Below are 23,286 nucleotides of genomic sequence, written 5' to 3' on the forward strand. Positions count from 1 at the left end.
CAAAGTATCAAGATCCCCATCACTAGAAGTATTTTATCTGAGTCTGAATGACCACTTACAAGAGACATAAAAGAGGACTTTTTATAACATGAGTTGGAACAGATAAAAATATAAAATTCTAGATATCTATGGCTGTGAGCTCTGTAGTAGACTTCAAGTCCCCTTTGATATCCACAAGAAATAAAAAATAAATAAATAAATTGTGGCAAGAGTTTATTCAAAAACATTTTTAGCTTTCAAATATCCATGTTTATGGGGCATGAGACTTAAATGAATAAGAATGTTTCTGATATAAAATACCAGTACAAGCAAATATTAGCATAACTATTTGAACAGGCTCAATACCACACATGGCTTTACTGTCTTCTAACATTACCTTTCTTATCTTACACATTTCACAATACCTTTAAGGTAAACCTTAGGCTATACATGTAGGGAACTGGATTGAATGAATGAGTTGACTGATCTGGCAGGTAAAAACCCCAAACTAAGCCCTTTGAATTCTATTCATCTTAAAACTCCCTAAATAGCAAGCATTAGGGGGTTTCCTTCATGCATCATTGCCTAACCACACAACTGTTAATTCATAAATTGTATATTTACATTTTTGAAAAAAAAATTGAAATAAGGCTTTCTTTATATCTAGGAACAAAGTTGTTACAACGCTTTTTTTCCCTTACTAATTTTTTTTTTAATTACCTAGGTTTAAAGTTTGGGCAAAGCTGTGGCTAAGTAAAATCTTTTTACAAAGATTAGTTAATGGAGAAAATACACTAGGAAGGAGCCTGGGAATAACCAATACAAAAAAGAGACACATGAACTCAGATAATTAGTGCTTCCCATTACTTATAGAAATTCAAATAATAATTTTTGGTCACATTCATGTAGCACATTTCAGTTACAAAGCACTTATATGGGCTTATTTCCAAGGGCATTGTATTTGGAATCAGAAGAACTAATTTCACATCCCAACTCTTCTATGTATACTGTCAGAGTGCCCTTGAGCAAGTCAATTCTTGAACTTTAGCTTCCCCAGCTTCCTCATCTGTAAAATCAGAGGTTTGGATTATTGCAGGGGTTCTTAACTTGGGGTCCATGGATTCTCTATGGTCCTGGGAATAGATTGATGTTATTAAATTCCATGAACCTGGATGAGGAAAAATACATCTTTATTTTCATGAAACTCTAAATAAAATTTAGAATTTCCCTTAACTATTTTAAAGCATCATGCTGATAAAGAATCCATAGGCTTCACCAGACTTATAACAGGGTCCCCAATGGCAGCTAAGTGAGGCAGTAGATCAGATGTTAACCTTGTGGTTCTGACAGCACCTATGTCAAAGAGCTGTTGTGAGGATCAAATAAAATATTTGGAAAATGGTTTACAAACCTTAAAGCATTATATAAATTCCAGTTATTGATATCATCAGCATCATTATTGTTGTTACTTTTTTTTTATTATTAATGACTTTGTAGATCTCTTCCAGCACTGTCATATTCAAATCATGACATGCCATTTGTGATCTCATTTGATTATTTCTATCTGAGATAGTTACAACAAATATTATTCTCCATTGATCAATATCCTAAGGTAAGGGCAACTAAGGTTATGTACCTAGTATAAGATCAAGCTGCTTCTTCTAACTCTAAATCATTTTCCCCCCTAAGCAATATTCTTTCCTGGGAAACTTTCACTAGAAAACTCTTTTAAAAGTTTAAGTATGTACGCATATGTGTATATGTGTATGTATGGGAAGTCTGAATAAAATAGTTTATGAAAGATGTGCTTGGGAAAGGTCCTTTCTAAGAGAGCTATACATGAACTAAGGCAGTTCACCTAAGTTCTCTGAATTTGATTTTTTCTTGTTTTCAAAATTTGGATGTTAAGGCATACTCTACCTACCCTCAAAAACTGTATTTAGAAAAGCATTAAAAAAAACTTTTATATATGATAATGAGCTATAAGGTTTAGTGCATATTAGAAATAAGAAAGTCCTGACCTGAGAAACAAAGAATGATAAAAATTTATCAGATAATAATTGTAATGTTAGGATCATTGATTTTCAGCTAGGAGGGAGCCTAGAGATCATCTACTGGGGTGGGGAACATGTGGCCTAGAGGTCATATGTGCCCCTCTAGGTCCTCAAGTGTAACCCTTTGACAGAATCCAAATTTCACAGAAAAAAATTCCCTTAATAAAAGAATTTGTTCTGTAAAACTTGGACTCAGTCCAAAGGCTGCAGCCAAGGACATTGAAGGTCACAGATGGTCTCAAGGCTGCAGGTTTCCCGTCACTGGAGGTCAAACACCCACCTTTTACAAACAAGGAAGCTAAGACTCAGCCTACCAGGGTGCATAAATTGAGATAATGAACTATTTTGGGGAGCTGAATACCATTCCTTTTCATGGATTTAATATTTTCCTACATGTTTAGTATTTCCATGATTTACAGTTATCATCTTTTAAGAGAGCTATGCTCACACAGAAGGAACTCTGACATTTCAATGACATTTTCTACTGTATGGGGGAAGAAGAATTTCCCTTTATTTCTTTTTAATTCAATGCATTTAGAACAAGAGAGAGTGTGCATGACTTTTGCCAACGTATAGTATTCTCCTCACTGCTGTTTCAGAAGATGGGCCCCTGTGTTCCTTTTTATGTATTACTATTTTCTCAAATGACTTTATATTCCTTGGATGCCATCAGCCCAGATATAGTAGAGAGAACACTTATGCTATTACTCTGCTGAGATTTGAGGGCTTTTAGATATTAGATGTTTTATATATTCAGTGTTCCTGTCTACCACAGTATTTCCCTCCTAATCTTGTTTTGATCATTGAGAAGGGAAATATTTGCTTATTTTATTGTTTATCTTCCCTCCATCCAAGATACCTTTAGGAAAGAAGCCAGCTAATAGCTTTAACTTCCAAAGGAATACCTGGAAGGATTATCTGTCAGGGAAGGGTCCCAAGGACATACATGCTTGGCCCAGGTGCATAACCAATGACTTCCGTAATGCTTTCAAAGAAACATTCTAACATTCTGAAGGGTGCTACAGGATAAGTTAGTTAGGCTTCCCTCTACTCTAAGAGTAGCAGGGTGTGGAAAGTCTTCATGTAATGTCTCCTTCAGAATCTCCAAGGGTTGAATTGACAACCATCTGTGTGAGCTGGGTTACCTAGAATTTGACTGGGAAGCAAGAAATGGATTAGATGGCTTCTATATAATGGTTGCCATGCCATGCCATGAATTAATATCCCAAAAGGTTTTGCTCTCAATATAAATTCAAAATCATTAGCTGCCACTAACTGAGCTAAATAATACATATTTAAGCAGTTAGGGAATGAACTTCAGGATAGAGAATTTTCAACTATGAGAGCTGGAAGCAAATATTAAATCAAATTTTCCAGTATCACTATGGCTGACTAGTATAGCAACCATGCATATTACCCCAAAAAGCTCTGGGAAGAGACAATGCATTCTTGATCTGCCTGGATTCCATCTGCTATGATGTGTGGCACAAACATCAACCTGTTTGTTTCTGTTCTACTCAGGACAATACCATGAACATTTTAGACCACAGCATACTAAAGGACCCCATTCAAAGTCTGGAAGCAGGACCACAATAAATAACATCTGTACATTGTACACCTGATCCCAGCTGGCATTTTATCTATTTGGTTGAAAACCTTAACAAAAGTAACTGATATCTCAATTCCTATGGAGAAGTACAATAGTTAGTCTATATCTTGCATCATTCTGGCCTGAAGATATGATAGCTAAGATCTAAATCAGTTCGGCTGAGCTGTTTAATAGTAGAGGAGGATATTCATATCACACTTCAAAATACACTTTTTCTTCTCACTACATTTAATATTAGTGACAACAACAATCACCATCATCGCCGTCATCATCATCATCATCATCATCATCACCATGAGTTTGACTTGGAGAACAATGGAGCATTCATTCATATTCAGGTACCACCAGAAGACAAGGTCCCTTGAAACAAATCACAAATACTAGTATTCTATCTTTGGAGTATTTCAGTGCAAGAAGTGGTGACTGGTACAGCAGACAAACCATCCCACAACTTGTTGCCTAGAAGTGTGCTGTAATCATTTTTTTTAATCCCGAAAAATAGATGAGATAACAAAAAATAAAATGTAGCATTTACTAAAATGTGAAGAGGGAAAAGCTGAAGAACCTGAGGTCATTCTTGATATATAAACAGAAAATAAGTCTAACGAGTAGCACATCAAAAACTCTTTCATATTTCAAATGACATTGAAAAAGAGATGGATAAAATTTGACTAGAATTCCCCCACAAGCTCTTTTGGAGTTTGATTGCATGGATCCAACTTGTAGACCAATTACACCCAAATTGGAGTGATCTGAAAGATACAATATATCCTTTTAAGATCATGAATAAATGTGTCCTTCACCGTATTTCACAAAAAGTATAAAAATGTCTTGGCATCCCTGCACGCCCTCTGCAGGTATCAACTTTTGCTATAACAAGAACAATAGGAAGACAGCTGACTCTATTAAGCAATACCGAAATAGAATAATTAAATGTTAGCACGGTAGAAAGAACTAGACAAAATAATTAAATATCTTTAGAAAAACACAAGATTGCATCAATATCTAGATAATACACTCAAGAAAAGAGCTACAAGCTGCATGATCGAATGAAGAGCAACCAAAAGGAAGCATGGGGAAAGGAATCCAGAAAATATACATGTATCGGAATTTCTGTATTGGTCAGAAGTAAAAAGTCAAAATTTTTAAGTAATACAAAAGATCAGTGCAATACAAAGAACACAATAGACAACTCATCACCAACAAAAGTATTACAGGAAAACGAGGGAAAGAGAAGATAGAAATCAGATCTGATGATCTGAACAACAACAGTAATGTATGGAACAGTTCATAATCAGACTTGGAGTTTTTCTTTTATGTACAGACTATATAGGTATCATTTTTCATATTTCTCTAAGTTGTTCAGGATGTGACTTTTTATACATAGGTCACAACCATTTTGAGAATGTTTTTGAATAAGACGTGTTAGTCAAAAGCTAATTTATTCCACATTGCTACCCAAATTTCTCATTCGTTTTTGTCAAATAGTGAGTCCTTATCCCATTATCTGGAGGGCTTTTGTGTTCATCATGTCAGAATATTAGGTCCATTGGCTTCTATATGTTGTGTACTTAATCTATTCCATTAAAGCTCTCTATTTTTAATAATACCAAATAATTTTTATAGTAATTGTTTTATATTATATTTTGAGATCTGGAGCTACTGAGGACAATATGTTTGTGGTTTGGACTCTGTCATTTCTTGGATATGTGACTCTAGGCAATTTACTTCACTTCTGCCCAGGTGGGTCCCTAAGACTATAAGTTGTAGAGCACAGGCTGAACTCTGTGGGTAGTGAGGATGTCTTCACTAGGCATTCCTTATACCAAAACAAACACGGGACTGATCTAATAATAGCAGTCATCATCATCATCACCATCATCATCATCGTCACTTATATAGTATTTACAAAACTGTTCTCTTCAAAACTGCAGTGAAAAGTAGTCAGTGAAGATATTTTACTTCATTTTTTCCCAGATAAGGAAATTGAGGTTCTGAGAGATTAGGGGCATGATAGCAAACACCTGAGTCAATACCCAATCCCAGATCTCTTAACATCATGTCTACTGCTCTTTCTGCTATGCCCCTTCTTTCACAATTTGATTCAATTTCCTCATGCTCTAATAGGTTTCCCAAGTTAAGGAAAAAAATGCAATTCTTGTGGGAAATTTCCAAGAAGAAAATGCTTTAATATTCTGTGAAAACTAAGGGGGATTAAAGTCTAGAGATCAAGGGATACCACAGAAAATGTGCTTTGTTGTGCTGTATTTGTATTCCAATAGCAGCAGCTCTCTAGCTGATATAATCTGAGAGAATAATAAAGCAGGAAAATTCTCTGGAGAGTCAATGGGGATCTACAGACATTTAATAATAAACATTTTATCAGAATCTGGCAGTAAATGGGGTTGACTCACCTTAGAAAAAATGAGTCAATCCTAGGAGACACATTTAATTTTTCCATGTGTACCCAAAAGACCGTGTCCAAGGAAGACTATGAATCCATGAGTTATTATTTGTTTTTATTTTTTATTTTTCAAATGCTATATTAACTTCTGGTTTATGTCATTAATTTCTGCAAGATTTTGAGTTACAAATTTTCTCCCCATTTTTCCCCTACCCACCACCCCAAAATAGCAATTCCACAGGATATCCCCTCCTCCAATCTGCTCTCTCCCATATCTTCTCCCATACTCCCTTCGACTTTTCTAGTAGGGCATGGTGGATCTCTATGCTCCAGTGCCTGTATATCTTATTTTCCAATTACATAAAAAATAATATTAATAATAGTGTATATACATATATATATGTATATATAATTTTAAACATTTTATTTTAAAACTTTGACTTCCAGAATCATTCCCTTCCTCCCTTGTCACCCACCCTTACTGGGAAGATAAGCAATTCAGTATAGGTTGTACATGTGTAGCTAATGCAAAACATTAACATAGTAGATATATTGTAAAAGACTGAATATATCTCCCCGTTCCTGTCCCACCACCCACTTGTTCTATTCTCTACTTTGATCCCATCCTTTTTCAAAAGTGAGTGCTTCCAACTTCCTTCCCCCTCAGCCTGCCTGCCCTCCCTTCCATCATCCCCCCTCTCATCCCCTTCCCCTCTACTCTCCTGTAGGGTGAGATACCCTATTTAGTGTGTATGTCATTCCCTCCCTGAGCCAAATTCAATGTGAATAAGGTTGACCCATTCAATTTTGCCTTCCTATTCTTCCCCTCCATTGTAACCATTTTCCCTTGCCTCTTCTATATGAGATAGTTTACCCCATTCTGTCTCTCCCCATCTCCTTTCATTATATTCCTCTCTCTCACCTCTTAATTTCACATTTTAAGTATCATCCCTTCCTGTTAAATTCATCCTGTGCCTTCTATCTATGTATACCTGTGACCATATATATATATATATATATATATATATACACATTCACATATGTGTTCATACACCCGCATACCCTCCAATATAGACATTATCTATCTATCTATCTATCTATCTATCTATCTATCTATCTATCTATCTCTATTCTCTTCAACTATTTTCATACTGAGAAAAGTTACAAATCAGTTACAATTATCATTTTTCCATCTAGGAATGTTAATAGTTCAACTTTGATAAGTGGCTTGTGATTTTTTTCCCCTGTTTACCTTCTCAAGCTTCTCATGCTTTTTGTGTCTAAATGCCAAATTTTCTATTCAACTCTGTTTTTTTTTTCCTTAAGAATGCTTGAAAGTCCTCTATTCCACTGAATGACCATATTTTCCCCTGAAACATGATACTCAGTTTTCTGGGTAGGTGACCCTTGGTTTTAATCCCAGCTCTTCTGCCCTCTGGAATATTCTATTCTGGGCCCTTCGATCCCTCAGTGTAGAAGCTGCCAGATTCTGCATTATCCTGATTGTGTTTCCAAAATATTCAAATTTTTTTCTTCCTGGCTGCTCATAATATTCTCTCCTTGATCTGAGAATTCTGGAACCTGGCTATAATTAGGAGTTTTCTTTTTGGGATCTTTATCAGAAGATGATTGGTAGATTCTTTCAACCTCTATTTTGCCTTCTGGTTCTAAAACATCAGGGCAATTTTCCTTGAGAATTTATCAGAGGATGATTTCTAGGTTCTTTCCCTGATCATGGCTTTCAGGTAGTCCAATAACTTTTAAATTATCTCTCCTGGATCTATTTTCCAGTGCAGTGGTTTGCCCCATGAGATATTTCAAATTGCCTTCTAATCTTTCATTTGTTTGGATCTGTTTAACATCATCTTGATTTTTCATAAAGTTACTACCTTCCCTTTCCTCCATTCTACATCTGAGGAAATGATTCTCCTCATTGAGCTTTTGAGATTCTTTTTCCATCTGGCAAATTTGGCTTTTTAAGGCATTCCTCTCCTCATTGCCTTTTTGAGCCTCTTTTGCCAATTGAGTTAGTCTATTTTTTTAAGGTGTGATTTTCCTCAGTCAGTCTGTTGACTCTCGTTTTGTAATTTTCTTGCATCATTCTCATTTTTCTTCCCAATTTTTCCTCCATTTCTGTTATCTGGTTCGGTTTTTCTTTAAGCAATGCAGGTTAAGTAACTTGCTCAAGGTTACATGGCCAGTTTTTTTCTGGGTGTGGTGCTAAATATTTGTGCCTGGATTCAATCCCAAGTCTCCCGACTCTGGGGCCAGTGCTCTTACTCACTGTGCCACCTGGCCGCCCCTTCTTATCTGCTTCTTAAGGTACTCTATGGCCTGTAACCAGCTCATATTTTCCTTTGAAGCATTTGGTGCAGGAGTTCTGACTTCACTGTCTTCCTCCTGTTCCACGCTTTGCTCCTTTTTGGAGTCAAAATAGGAATTCAATGTTGGATTCTTCTGTTTGCTTTGCTTCCTTTTCCTGGTCATGTTGCCCCTCAGTTACTTGACCCCTTTTTGATACAGTAGGCCTCTGCCACCAGACAGGGGAGCTTTCGTCCCAAATGCTAGGGTTTTCTCAGCTGCTGAAGGTATTAGTTGGGTGCCCTCTCTGAGGCCTCCACATGGTCTGGCATGCTGGACACACACCCCAGGACCTCCACCCTAGACTGCAATCCAGATCCAAGAAGGTTAAAGCCATAGCAATTACCCCTCAGACTGGTTGATTTGTCCCCCTACAGTCTGCAGGCCAGGAGCTAAAGCTACAAGGTGGCACTGGCTGATCCAAGGCCTCTCAGAAGTTTCTCACCCTGGGGGCAAAAGCCAATGTTCTCCCAACTACTGGTCCTAAAGTCCACACTGAACTGACCTCTCACTTTGTCCTTTGCATCTATGTGTTGATAAATCTGTAAAAGGCCACAGCTGCTGGTAATCTGGAGTCCCGCCAGCCAGTGGCTGGTCAGACCTGTCCTGGGGCTCAAACCTCTGGCTCACTCAAACCTGGGCTCAGCTCCAAGAGCACTGTGCTGGCTAATTCCTGCCAGCCTGCTGGGCTCTCCTCAGTGGGAGGTTAGTTTCTTTCTGTCATTTTGTGAGTTCTGTAGCTCCAAAGTTTGTTCAGAGTCTCCTTTTACATGGATTGGGGAAAGTAAGCCGGAGCCCTGTGGAGGACCTGCTTCTACTCCACCATCTTGACTCCAACCCCCAAATTATTTCTGGAAAGTGGCTGATCACAACACATGATGCATGATTTTAACTTACTTTTACATAAACCAAATGTATGAGTTGTGCTGACTTTCATAAAGTACAGAGGGAATTTTAAAAAGTAAAGAGATGGCTTTGGAATTAAAAAAAAAAAACCTACATTCAGAATCTGATACTGCTACTTATTTATCCTGGGAACTAGGGCAGGGCTACTTGCTTTGCTTCTCTAGACCTTAGTTTCTTCATTTGTAAAATGAAGAAGCTGAACTAAAGGCCACTTCAAATTCTAAATTTATAATACTCTGAAAATTTGACTTAGACTTTGTAAATTTCCTGAGGTAGATAGAGAACTGGAAGAAACAGTGCCTGCCTTTAAGGAGGTTACCATCTATTTTGTTTTTTGCTTTTTGGAGGAGCAATCGATGTTAAGTGACTTGCCCAAGGTCACATGGCTAGTATGTTAAGTGTCTGAGTCTGGATTTGAACTTAGGTCCTCCTGACTCAAGGGCAGGTGTTCTATTTACTGTGCCACCTAGCCACCCCTCATTACCATCTCTTTAAGAAAAAAATTCATTTCAGTCAAAAAGTATTTAATTAACATTTACTATGTGCTAGCTTTATAATGAATATGAAACAAAACAGTCTTTGCCCTCACAAAGTTGATAATTTAATGGACAAAAGTTATATACAAGCCAGGGAACTATATTATCCTAAGCAGTATAGGAATTTCAGAGGAGAAAGAGATGACTACATCAAAGAAGTCTTTGTTTAGGATATAGACTTAAGTTTGCATACTGAAAGAGCAGTTGAATGTGTTTGAGGAAGAAGAGAAGAGAGAATATTCTAGGCTAACAGAACCATATGAGTGAAGGCATAAAACGGAAATGTTCTCAGGATCAGCCTTCTGGGAATATAGAGTGCACAGTAGAAATTCAGGTTAGCTATGTAGAAAGCATCAGAGTTTGGAAGATTTTTAAATCCTGGTAGAAGTGTTTGCTGAAAGGAAAGCAAGAAACATCGAAGGCTTTGAGCAGAGGGGTGCCATGATAAAAGAGAAGCTTCAAGATGAATATTGTGGTAGCTTATCAGAGCCATTAAGTAGAAATTCCATCTTCTCCTACTATACTATTTTGCTTGGTGATTTTAGTAGCTCCTATTAATTGAGTGATCATTTCTATACTGATTATTCTCAGATCTACTTATCCATCTCAACGTTTCTTAACTTCCAGACTTGCATCAACAACTTTCTATTTGACATTTTGAACTGGATGTCCCATAGACATATTAAATTCAACATGTCAAAATCTCAGCTCAGCACCTACCTCCCACTCAAACAAATGCCACTTCCAAACTTTCCTGTTAATATTGATGACTATCCTTTCCATCTCCCAGGCTCACAACCTAGGTATGACCCCTGACTCCTCAGTCTCTTACCCACTATATGCAATCCTTTGGCAGGTCTCGATGGTTTTAGTTTGATCTGATTTGTCTTATTCTTCTCTCCTCTGACATTGCCATTACTCTTTTCCAGATCCTTATTGCCTAGTGCCTTGACTATTGCAATAACTGTTAATGGTCTCCCTGCCTAAATTCACTCCATGAGACAGACAAGCCTCCCCTCGACTATCAAAGTAAACTTACTAATGTTTGACTATGACATGCCCAACTGCAATGAATAAATTCTAGTGTCTCCCTATCACCTACAGAGTCAAATATAAAATCCTCTTTGGGGCTTCGAAAGCCCTTAATAACTTTGGTTCTTTTTACCTTCCTAGTCTTTTGCTAGCCTTCATGCTGTTTATCATTCAAAGCACATTACCTCCTGACTCAACACATTTTCTCCTGAATGTTCCCTGTGTCTGGAATTCTCTTTCCCTTACCTGGACCTCTTAGCTTCCCTGATATACTTTGATTTACTTCAAGTCCTAGTTGAAATCCTACCTTTAACAAGAAGCTTTCTCTGATCTCTGTTAATGCTTTCCCTCTGTTGATTATCTTCAATTCATCCTATATCAATATAAATAAATGTATACACACACATATATACATATATATATAAATATATATGTCAGCACAACTGTTTACATATTGCTCCTCCAATTAGACTGCAATCCCCTTAACAGCAGGGATTGTATGTTACCCTTCTTCATATAGCTTGCACTTGACAAAGTTTTTGTCATTTAGTAGGCTCTCAACAAATACTATTTTTGGTGATGGTGGTGGGAGTGGTGCACAGAAAAAGCTTTACAAAATGTGTCTGGGGGAAGTACCATGAAATTTCACACTTAATTTTTAAAAATACATTTAGTTGTTGGGGGTAAAGGGCAAGGTTCAAGGCCTTAAGATTCCATAGGGACTGAAGAGAGACAGAGAACCCAGTGCAACAACCTCCATGGGCAAAGACTGTGGGATGATGATAAACCACTGTCAGGGAAACCGCTTTGAGGTTCTGGGGAACAGGGAGGGAACAAGATAGAGATGTGCTGACATAGAGCTGCTGGAGGAAAGGAAGGACACCAGAGGTAAGACCCAATTTTAAATAATTCTTCTAGCTAACTCATTACTGGCTTTTCTTGTTTCCGTGCTGCTAAAGGAGCTGACAGTACCCTCTCAGTTTCACCACATACTGGTTTTAGTTGAGATCAATATGCATTTTGAAACTGCTCTCAATATCTACACAGAATGGGATCAAGGGAGACTGTGAGTAAGAGAGAATACTGTGTACTCTATGTAGCATGGTAAGTATATATTACAAGTTATTTTCCTGTATTAAGTTGGAGCAGCATTGAAACATTTCCATTGCCTAACCTCATATGATAGCCTTGAGAAATCACGGAATGTATTTATCTAATAGTTGGGATGGTTTAGGTCTGCAGAATAACCTTGTAGGTTTTAATTCAATTTAATAAATAGTTATAAAGAACCTCTTTGGGGATCATTCTGGGATATATTCTTTGGAAAAGGGAAAAATGTTAACATTCCATAAATGTCTCAAATACTCAACCAAATCTCAATGGTACCATACTAGCCTTTCTAAATGAACATATTCACCCAAATGTAATTTAGGTTTGAAAGAAATCAGGGCTCTCAATAAATGTTCAGTATGAAAAAGGGGATGTGATGAATCAGTCACTTAGGTACAACTTATACAATGAAATCCAGATCTCCTGCTTCACCATTATGTTCCCCACAGGTCTATGAATTTCTAAATACACAAAGAATTGTCAACATATTTGATTTTCTTTCTTTCTACTCTGCTTCCTTGACTTTCCTTCTCCTCTAATCTGTGTTCTCCTCCTTTCTAAGAAACACGAATCCAAAATTCTTCCTCAAGATGAATGACATTCAGTGACTTCATATCAGTGCAAAAGAGGAGAATATTAAACATATGAATCAAATATTCTTTCCTGTCAAAACACAGAAAAAACACACCTTTATATTTATTTGCGTTTGTTAGTGATTTGTGTGTAGGTTCATATTTTATTGAAGCCCATGGGAGCAAATCTTGCATTGAGATGCACATTTCACACTTTTATGAAATCAGTGAGCCATCCTCAGTCCTCAAATTGTTCTTCTCGTTGAGGAGGAGACATGGTTGTCCAATGACCGATTTTGTGGTAATAAGAAACTGTGCATGCCTCCCAAGGCAGAGGGTATCATGAAACAGAATTTTGGTTTATATTTCTCACTTAACTTACCATAGAAATCTCCCCTTCTCTGTTGCAACTTAAGTAACTTTTGGTGGCAGTAGCTCATGGATGCAAAGACTGGGGCAAATAAAAACTTGGAGTCTTTCTTGAGAAAATCTGCTTCTTACTTTCCCTCTCATTATATTCCTACAGAGGTATAATGAGCAGCTAGGAAATTAATGGTGAATAACTTATCTAAAATCTGTTTGAAAATGGGGCATTATTGCTCATTGTTTAGTAAACTGGTTTCAATTTGGTTATACACAGACACAATGTTTAAACCAAATGGTTGGTTCCATGTTAAAAAAAATGAGATCAGTGGGATGCCAGTCCTGCAAAGGTCTTAATGACAGAGGGGAAAAATTCAACAAGAGAATCCATAAACCTTCTGCTTTAGCCAGGCTCACCTCTTCAGTCTCCCCTGATAAACCAGATTAATTTCCTTTGCTATAAAATTGTTTGTTATTCCATCTCCCTCTATCCCATCTGTTCTCCTAGAATGCCTTCCATGCTACCTTATACCTAAGCAAATACTAACCAAGCTACAATGCTCAGTTCAAGTCCCATGCAACCCTATTCTCAGCCTGGGCTCAGAATCTATTGGATTTATAAGCAATGCAGTGTATCAATCAACAAGTATTTACCAAACCTCTAATATTGCCAGGCAATTAAAGGAAATGTCCCTGACTAGAAACAAATGGAAAAGCTAAAGTAAAAGTATTCATCTTCTCAAGGATTTCACAATCTGTTAGTGAAGACTGAGTGTCTGAGCATATATATATATATATATGTATATATATATATATGTATATATATATACACACACATATATATATATACACATATATATGTATTATATATGATAATAGTATAATTGTTTATCTTATATAACTATATTTATTTATTAATTATATTAGTTATATTGCATATAATTACATTGATATATAGTTACATTATGTTTTAGTAGACTAATATTGCATTTATATTAATAATATTATTTTGATTTATGTACTATATATTTCTAAAACATATTTATGTTTTTGCTAATATAATTTGAAATCCTTGAGAAGAGGTATACTTTCACTTCAGTTTTATTGAGCCTGTCTGTTCTCCTCATCGTGAATCCACAGATCATTTAAGCAATGGAAAGCCTCCTATAACAGTATGTAAACTCCTTCATAGCAGATCTGGTTTTACTTCTGTCTTTATATCCCCAGCACAATATACACATCACAACTGTCAGTTTATTGAAGGCAGGGGCTAGATCTCAAAACTGGGGCTATTCTGCCATAGTAGCAATCATGCAGTGGCTACTCAATATATATTCACTTTTTCTTTAATGCAAATGAATTTATTTACTTCAGAGAAGCATTTTTGTTGAAATTTTCTTTTGAAATGCTTTTATCTAGAATCAAATGTCAATATTTCTTTTTCATGATATGTTATTAGAAACATGCTAGAACAAAATTATAATTTGATTTGCTATCATGTGGACTCAGGAATACTTTCAGTCCACATTCTTATTGTCCCCTCAACCCTCCTGATCTCCTCTCAGACCTCACCTAAATAAAACTAAAAAAAAACAAAGAAACAAAAACTTAGAGAGGCATAATTCCAGGCAATAAAAGCTGAATATAGCACGATTAGCCTATGTCCTTTGTCCATAGCCCTAGTAAAAGTGCTCATGTAATTCCGTTTTTCCAAGGTCAAGTCATCCATATATCATTGAATCTTTCTATGAATGCTCCCAAAGACCATATAAAAACAAGTGACATTAACATCTGTCACCCATCTGAATGAAGTTGAATTCCATCACAAACAAATGAGACACTGAATTTCCTAGTGAGAAGGAGGAACCAAATAAAAAATAAATAACAAGGAAGTGGCTAGATTGGGGTCTTGTCCAAAGGATGTCACATATCCCCTGTTCCTGTCTTGGGAGTTAGCTGGGAGAAGGAAATTACTTGACAGCATAAGAACCAAACAAATTAAACTCTTCAAGTATGTGGCACCCTTTTCAAGAGATAAATTGATACATGCCTCTTTACTCATAGCATATCTTATGGCTTTAAATAAATATTAAATGACTGCCAAATAGGTTTATAATAATTATTAGGAGCATTTGACCTCTGAGATTTTTTAAAAATCATTCCAGAAAAGCATGTGAGATAAAGTTTTCAGAAGATAGGATAATCTGTGTTATTCAAGAATCACATAAAAACCTTATAGATTTTCTACACTAACTGTCCCTTTCCCCATTTTACATATATGAAAATGGAGGCTTAGAGAAGTAATGCAACTTAACCAAGGTCACACAGGTAATAGCAGAAGAGTTGGCATTTGAGCCCAGTTTCCCTGTATCTAAATCTAACATTCTTATAATTATATCACACTGCCTTAAAAATTTTAGGATGCTCTTTAATAGAACTTAGGCAAATGTTCTTTTCATTTTCTGAATCTTGCATTTGTCCTCTAAGAATGAATCCCTTGTGTCACAGAAACCAAAATGTTCTGTCATTCTTAACCAGTTGGCTTTTGTGTAATTGACTGAACATTCTACCCGTAGGCCCCACCAACAACCCTGATCATTATCATAGAACAGGCCAAGCGAGGCTATTGATCGGATTTCCAGAGGAGACCACTACTGGACGGACTGCTGGATTAAAATGTAACTACTCACGTTATCCTTAATCAAGGCTGCTTTTACTCTGGTCATACCTGCACTCCACATCAAGAGAAGACATGGAAAGAGGAAAGGAAGAAGACACTATCAACCAAATCCTCTCACAGAACTCCTTTCCTCTGAATTGAAAGCTATTGGTAGACAAAAGTTCTACGCTAAGTAGCCCAAAGGAAAACAGGAATGCTGATAAAATGTATGCACACTGGACCACAGGACATCATCCCTGTTAGCTATGGAGGATTTTAAAATTCATCAGACTATTGGTCTGCAAACCTGACTAGAGCTCCAGATAGAACAGTCCTTTCTTGGGTTCTGAAATGATCAGAAAGTACCTGAGCTTTTTAATGTTGTTTGCAGCTGTAATAACACCTGAACAAATGGCAGGTTAATCTCAGGGATGGCAGCAACAGCCGTGAAAGCCTAGCAAATTGAATACCATAGCTTATTAGTTATAATTGCTGTTTCTTTCCTGGTTTCAGGTTGTCCCACATTAAGTGAAATGTCATATAAATATAGAATAAAACCTACTACTGCCTTTTTCAAGTCTGTCACTTAACCAATGTTTCTCCCAGAGTATCCAAAATGCTGGGTTGAGATATTCAAGTTTCTGAAAATACAGGATCTTTATATTTAGTTAATTATAATAGATATGTAAATATAGATGACATCTGCAATTTGCTCAGGGCACTGCAAGATAGGCAAGAAGAATCAATTCCTGTCCTTGAGAAGTTTATACCCTCGCTCTGGAGATAGACTAGATTATTTGGTACAAAAAACTTTACCAATGCTGGAGAAAGCCTGGTATAAGGAGCAAGGTTTAGTGTTATGAAATCCTTTGTTCAGATTCTACCTTATGACCTTAGGTGACACATTTCAACTGTCTTATCTTCAGGCAGGTAACTCCATGGGATTCATCTCCAAAACCATAGATGTGGTGGAATTTGAGTTGGTGGATTAAGTTTTAGCACCAGGACTTCCTCACAGCACAGTATTGTGTATTCATAATAAGTATTATGGAATTTTAAGGAATTTTTTAGTACTCGGGGGTCAGAGAAGTATTCAGAGAAGGTGGATTTTAGTTGAGTCTAGAAGGAAGTTTAGGATTGAAACCGGTAGAAAGTAGCGTGAAGGGATGGGCAGTTAGGTGCTCAATGGATAGAGTGCTGGGCCTGGAGTCAGGAAGACTCATCTTCCTGAGTTCAAATCTGGCCTCAAAAGCTTACTAGCTGTGTGACGCTGAGCAAGTTACGTAACCCTGTTTGCCTCAGTCTCCTTATCTAAACAGTGAACTGGAGAAAGAAATGGGGAACTACTCCAATATCTTTGCCAAGAAAACCCAAATACAGTCACAGGAAGTTGGACAGGACTAAACCACAAAAATGTGGAGGGACTTATTTATGGGGAATAATAATTTGGTGAAGAGGTAGCATAAAAGAGCACTGGATTTGGAATCCAAGACCTCATAGCAAATCTAGACCCTTCTATATAAGTATTATATGTGCCTTTGTCATTTTACCTCTTTATGCCTCAGTTTACGCATGTACAAAAAAGAGAATTTGTCTAGGTCATTTGTAATTTCCCTTCCAATGATCCTTTCTGGACAGCAACAAGAAGGACCATAAGAGGACCCTAGTTTTACTGGGGAGGTTTGAGGGAGAAATAGCAGAAAAACTGGGGCAGGTATGAGGAGGAAGAGTTTTTAAAGAAAATATAATATCGAACTGAAGTTGGAGTTGCTGTGATAGTAAGAGACCACGCTTGTTGCTGCTTGAAGAGAATAGTAACATGCTGTGACTTCAGGAAAAGTTACCTCTTGGAAGTATATAGGAAGGACTGGGAGGCCAGAGTGGTTATTTGGATGCATTTTTGCTAATCTTCTTGAAAACCACCTTTCATACTCTCTATGTTTTTTTTAAACACTTACCAAATATCGATAATGAAAGAATCAAATGAGCACACCAGAAAAAAGGTTGGATTAAAATTTCAGGAGGAGACATGTTCTTCATTTTCTCAGCTTGTATTCAAAAACCAAATAGTAAAGCAGAATAACTGAACATTTGTTTGTTTGTAAATATCCAACTCAGGATACACATATGCAAAATCCTCATGAGAAAGGATAGAGTTACTTTGGTATCAGATTTAATTTTTATTGACTTCTAGGGGCAACCACACTGGCGCACCCAGGATGGATGCTAGCACAGGTTCTGCTTTACTAGGGAAGATAGCTGTTCAAGGGGTCAACAATCTTTTTTTAATTGCATTCATTTGTTCAGGGGAAAAATCAGCACCTTGAACAACAACAAATCCAGACAAAGAAAATAGAGAAAATACGAGCAGAGAAATAAAGACCAGCAGATAGGGCTTCTAACTCTCTGAGAAATTAACACAGATCACTAGCCAGATCCAACTGTCTGACCAAGGCAATACATACATAGTTACCAGAGAAAAAAGTGCCAATATCTGGATTTTTCAAAGTCAGAAAGCTCCTTCATAGCTACCCAGAGTATCATCTGGTCAAATCACAACTTCCAATAAGTGAGTCCCAAAGCAAAATGCTAACCCTGATAACCCTGATCAGAGTATATATACTGATTCTTGGATATTTTTTTAGAACCAGAGGGCATCACAATCCTTGTGACTAAGTGCCTAATTAGAAATTAACAAAAGGTGTGAATGCCTTCCTACAAGCAAACCTCCCCTAATCAAGCTTCCCTTAATGGTTCCCAAGTGTGGTCTATTAATAGGTGGGGAAGATCTTATATCCCATTTACATTAAATGACTTTAGAAAATTCTGCATCCCCACTATGAAGATTAATGCCTGTCCCCTTCCTTACTTTTCTCCTTTTTTTCTCTTTCATTCTTGTTAAGGATAAACTGACTTTTAAAACACGTCATTATTGTGATTTTTGCTATGCTATCTCAGTTGCTTGATTTACATTTAAGAGAAAATACATTATTTCTTCTCTGTGGTGTCTGTTTCTATTGAGTGATCTTCAAAATAGTTAAAGCAATATTATACAATTAAACTCTACAATGACAAGGTCATACCATGAAATCATAAATCTTTACAGAGTAGACAGAAGAAGCACTCTGCTGATTCCTAGGGAGATATAAAGCATAGATAAGACAGCACCTGCTCTCAAGGAGTTTACAGTCTGGTAAGATCATAGCATCATCAGTGATAGACACGTCAGAGTTGACTTTACCCAATTCCCTGAAAAATAAAGAAATTGAGGCCCAGAAAGATCAAGTAACTTGTCCATCTTACAATAGCCATAAGTGCTTATGCAAACAGCAAAACAATATGGTATAAGATGTCTAAGAGAAAAGATCATTACCCAATGGGGATTAAGGAAACCTTCCTAGAGAAGGTGAAGCATGTAGGACAAGTGAGAGATCGCTTGTGGACACTATGTGTCCCCTCTTGGTATGGAAGCAATATCAAGAAATGAAGAATGAATCGTCCTCCAGAAAGTTAGGTGGACTTCTAGCAATTGACTTCTGAGATGATATGTCTCATGAAAAGAGGAAAAAATGTGGAGAGACTGACATCTTCATCATCAGATATTCATAAAAGGACTGGCATTTAGAGACGGTTATCTCATTTTTTGAACAAAATTTAAGCTGCCATTTCAATGAAGTTAGATTTTGAAATAAAATTATAATTGGTTGAATTACATGTACAAATCTCTAAAACATATTTATTCTTAAATGTAAACCAATGCCATGCTGTGTAAACTAATATGATCTACTACTTGATGATGAAAATTCGCTTCTTAAAGAGGCCTATTCACTGAATAGTTAGTTGTTGCCTCACTCAAAGTGAGAACCTGAAAAGACGTTAGCCTAAAAGGACCAGGATCTCCTATTGCATCCTGGGCCATCTCCAGTCATCCTGATGAATATCTTGCCACTGGACACAGATGGCTCTGGAGGACCAACAGAAGCTGGTGACATCCCTCTCTCAAATCCAAGGGAACTGCAAGTCATGTCATCATCTCCTTTGTCATGGTCCCCTTTGATAACCAAGGACAAACACAACTCATACAAGCAACGCAGTACATATAACAATTAGGCAACCTCCAAAAGAGGGCTACTGAACATCGAGCTTGTGATTTATAGTTTTATATTTCTATTTAGTTGATTTCCTTAGTAATCCCAGCAATATGACATGCATTTAAAAACATGATTCTGAGAAGGGGTCTAGCAGATCATAATCAGCTACACCAGACTGTCAAATCATCATGCAAAAGCATTAATAATCCACATCTTGAGGGGGAATCCTAAAAACTCAACCCCATTTTGTAGAAAAAAATGTTCACAGGTTATACATAGTTTTCTAAGAGAAGACTTCAGTATTTTGAAGAAATATTAATTTAACAACAGTAATGATCATAATAAGAAGTGTTTTCTGTTGACCAGAAAACATGTGACCCATGTATCAGATTGCCCAATCATCCTGTTATATTTTTTCATAATGTTCATCGGACTTAGAAATCACTATGCTCAGTAAAAGCATCTAATAAATGCTGAAAATTGACAAGAAAATCCATCTCTACTTGGTAATGAGCTGGTATATATACAAGATTATCTATATGTCCTAAGCATGAACAAGATGCTATGTAAATTCATGCCTGAATTGATATTCATAGTTATACTATCTAAACTGTATGCCTTTTTCAATTACAATTTCTATCCTCAATTACTATGTTTCATGTTGATCTAATGAAAAGAATAATATACAAATGAGAAGAGGCACAGGGTGAATGAGTAAAATGGTAAAAGTGTCAATTTATTAAAGGGAGGGCAGATCAATAAAAGAAAGTATAGGAAAAGTGCCTTTTGGGATGTTTCAGGGAAAGCATGAAACTCAATGGCACCAAATAAAAAGAAGAGAATTGTAAAGCCTGGAAGTGTATAGAAAGAGGGTAAGATATAGATAAGGCCAATATAAAGCAGTGTATTTCTGAAAATAGAATAACATCATAGGACACACCAAAAGAGTTATGGAAGATTTAGCTAGCTTTTGGCGGCAACTGACAGAAAAGTGCATGGCGGGCTTAATAAAATGGAGTACTCTCTAGAAACTGGTCAAACTGACTGAATGTGGATGAAGAAGAAAGTTGAATTTGGGGAAGGAAAGATAAAGATAAAAGGAAGAAGTCAAAGATATATGTAAGGGTAATCCAAATTGAGAGAAAATATTTATTCAAATCAGAACTAAACTCTTTAACCTTTGATGAAATCCATGTTAGGAAGAAAATGTGGGTCATTCTTTAATTATTGGCTTATTATATCCAGGAGGCAAGGAAGATAAGACGTAAGGAAATACAGGAGAGGAGACAAGTAAAACAAGGAAAATCCAAACATCAATGACTAGACAGCAAAGAAAAGAGGTCTAAACAAATTTGGGCTAAAAATTTCAATGAGGGACAAGAAAGCCCTCCAAAATGACATAAAAAGATTTGAAACTATGAATGTGGCTTTATGCATATGTACTCACATACACAGAAAAATGCATGAGAACATATTGTGATATAATGAGGTAGTATAACAAAACAGAAATTGTACATTCAGATTTGTGTGTACATATATGTATGTACATTGAAAAGCATATGGATATATGCACACATATACATCTGTCTCTTGTGTATTTCCATGCCTACATATGGCAGCATTTTAAATGGGATATTTCAATGACCTAAAATATTTCAATAGAGAATAAAATCAACATATATCAGCAACATGGCAATAAAAACCAGAGCACTGAGATAAAAGGAAAGTGTTAAACAAAAGTTATTGATTGAAGAAAGACTGCATAGGGAGCTTCAACACTGCAGAGGAAACAAATGAAGTGATAAAGAGATGCTAAGGTGACCAGATCTTTGAATAAAGATTCAGAAAGTAATTCATCAATTGTTTAAATATACCAAGAAACACTCAAAGAGATGGGAGTCCAAGGAAGTGGAAAACTGCAAAATACTGTCAGATTTTTTTCAATGTGTTAAAGATTTTCTTTTTTTTTTCTCTTCATTTTTTAATTGTTGTTGTTTTTAATAACAATGAATGGTTTCTTGGGAGAGGGGGAGAAGAAGGACTCATAAGACCATAAATTTAGGATTACAAAGAACCTTCGAGCATTGAGTCCATCTCCCTCAGTTTCTAAATGAGAATACACTAGTTTGGTCAAATGATTTGCACAAAATCTTACTACTAGCCTGAAGGAGGATTTGAAATTTGGTTTGTCTTAGTCCAAGGTTAGCAATAGCTGCCAAAGAGAAGTAGAGTTTATTTAAAAGCAAAATATATCAATAAAAATCTATTTTCTTAAAAAAGAATTCATCCTGAAAGACTATCTGAGACATGATGCCCATAAAGAAACAATGTCAAAGAAAGAATGGGGATAAGCTCCATTGGCATTATAAGATTTAATGCTGATTGAAGGCACATATTGTAAGTCCTACTAAAAAATGAAAGAAAAACTTCCCTTTGCCTCATCATTGTTACCAATGAGTAATAAAGCTATTAAATAGGTCAAAGCTTGTTGAGTAGACTACTTGTAAACTATTGAACTTGTATAATATCACTTTGTGTGTTCATGCATAGACTTCTCCCCAAGCTTGGAATGCACTCCCTCCGTCCTCTGCCTCTTGGAGTCTCTAACTTATTTCAAGGATTAGCTCACATATTCAGTTTTTCTGATATCCTGGCCAGTATTTTAAAGATAATAATAATATCCAGCATTTATATGTAGCATACTATGTACTAGACACTCAGCTAAATGCTTTATGTATCTCATTTGTTCCTCACAACCACCCTGGGAGTTAGGTGATGTTATTATGCTCATTTTGCTGGTAAGGAAACTAAAGGAAAAAAAAAGGGTTAAGTTACTTGCACAAAGTCACATTGTTGGCTAGATTTGAACTCAAGTATTTCTGGCTCCAGACTCCAGAACTATACCCACTGTGTACCCACATGCACATGCATGCTCACACACACATGCATGCGTGCATGTGCACGCACATGCTTTGTTTTTGTTTTTCCAAATTGTATTCAAAATCTTCCTTCATCACCCCAGTGCCATTACCTAATTGAGAGCAAGTTTAGTTTATCTCTCTTATTTTGGTATGTTCAGTTCTAATGCAGTGCCTTAATTAATGCCTTTTGGACTGGAGAAACTTATACATTATATTTTGGTCCATTCTTCATGTTTAAATCATGAGTGATAATTGTGGAAAGTTCCTTACAAGTAATTTTGAAACATTGATGGCATCCTCACTCTAGCCCCTATTAATCCTTTGAGTACCATGCAAAGTTGGCCAGACCATCCATTATTTAAAGATATCATTTTGATATTTATCCCACCCAAGACCTTTGATACTTCCACAAGATAAGTTATTTTAGTGGTGCCCAGCCAAGTTTGTATTTTTGCAAAGCCTTTTATTTTTTTACCTAAACCTGTGCCAATATCATCACTTGAACAAAGACTTGACATAAAATACGAGGTGAGCAACCATATTGACCTAAACACACATATTTTTTTTTTGCATTGTGAAGAAAGGTAGAAGTGATTCTGATTTTTCATTGAAATGTCATGACAAAACTGATTTTCTATTGAAGGAATTCTGAATGACAAGTTGAGAGTGCCATGGCATATCAAATGAGA

The sequence above is a fragment of the Petaurus breviceps genome, unplaced genomic scaffold (genome assembly GCF_028583685.1).
Source record: "Petaurus breviceps papuanus isolate PSGF00001 unplaced genomic scaffold, PetGlider_PUasm1.0 128, whole genome shotgun sequence".
Taxonomy (NCBI): domain Eukaryota; kingdom Metazoa; phylum Chordata; class Mammalia; order Diprotodontia; family Petauridae; genus Petaurus; species Petaurus breviceps.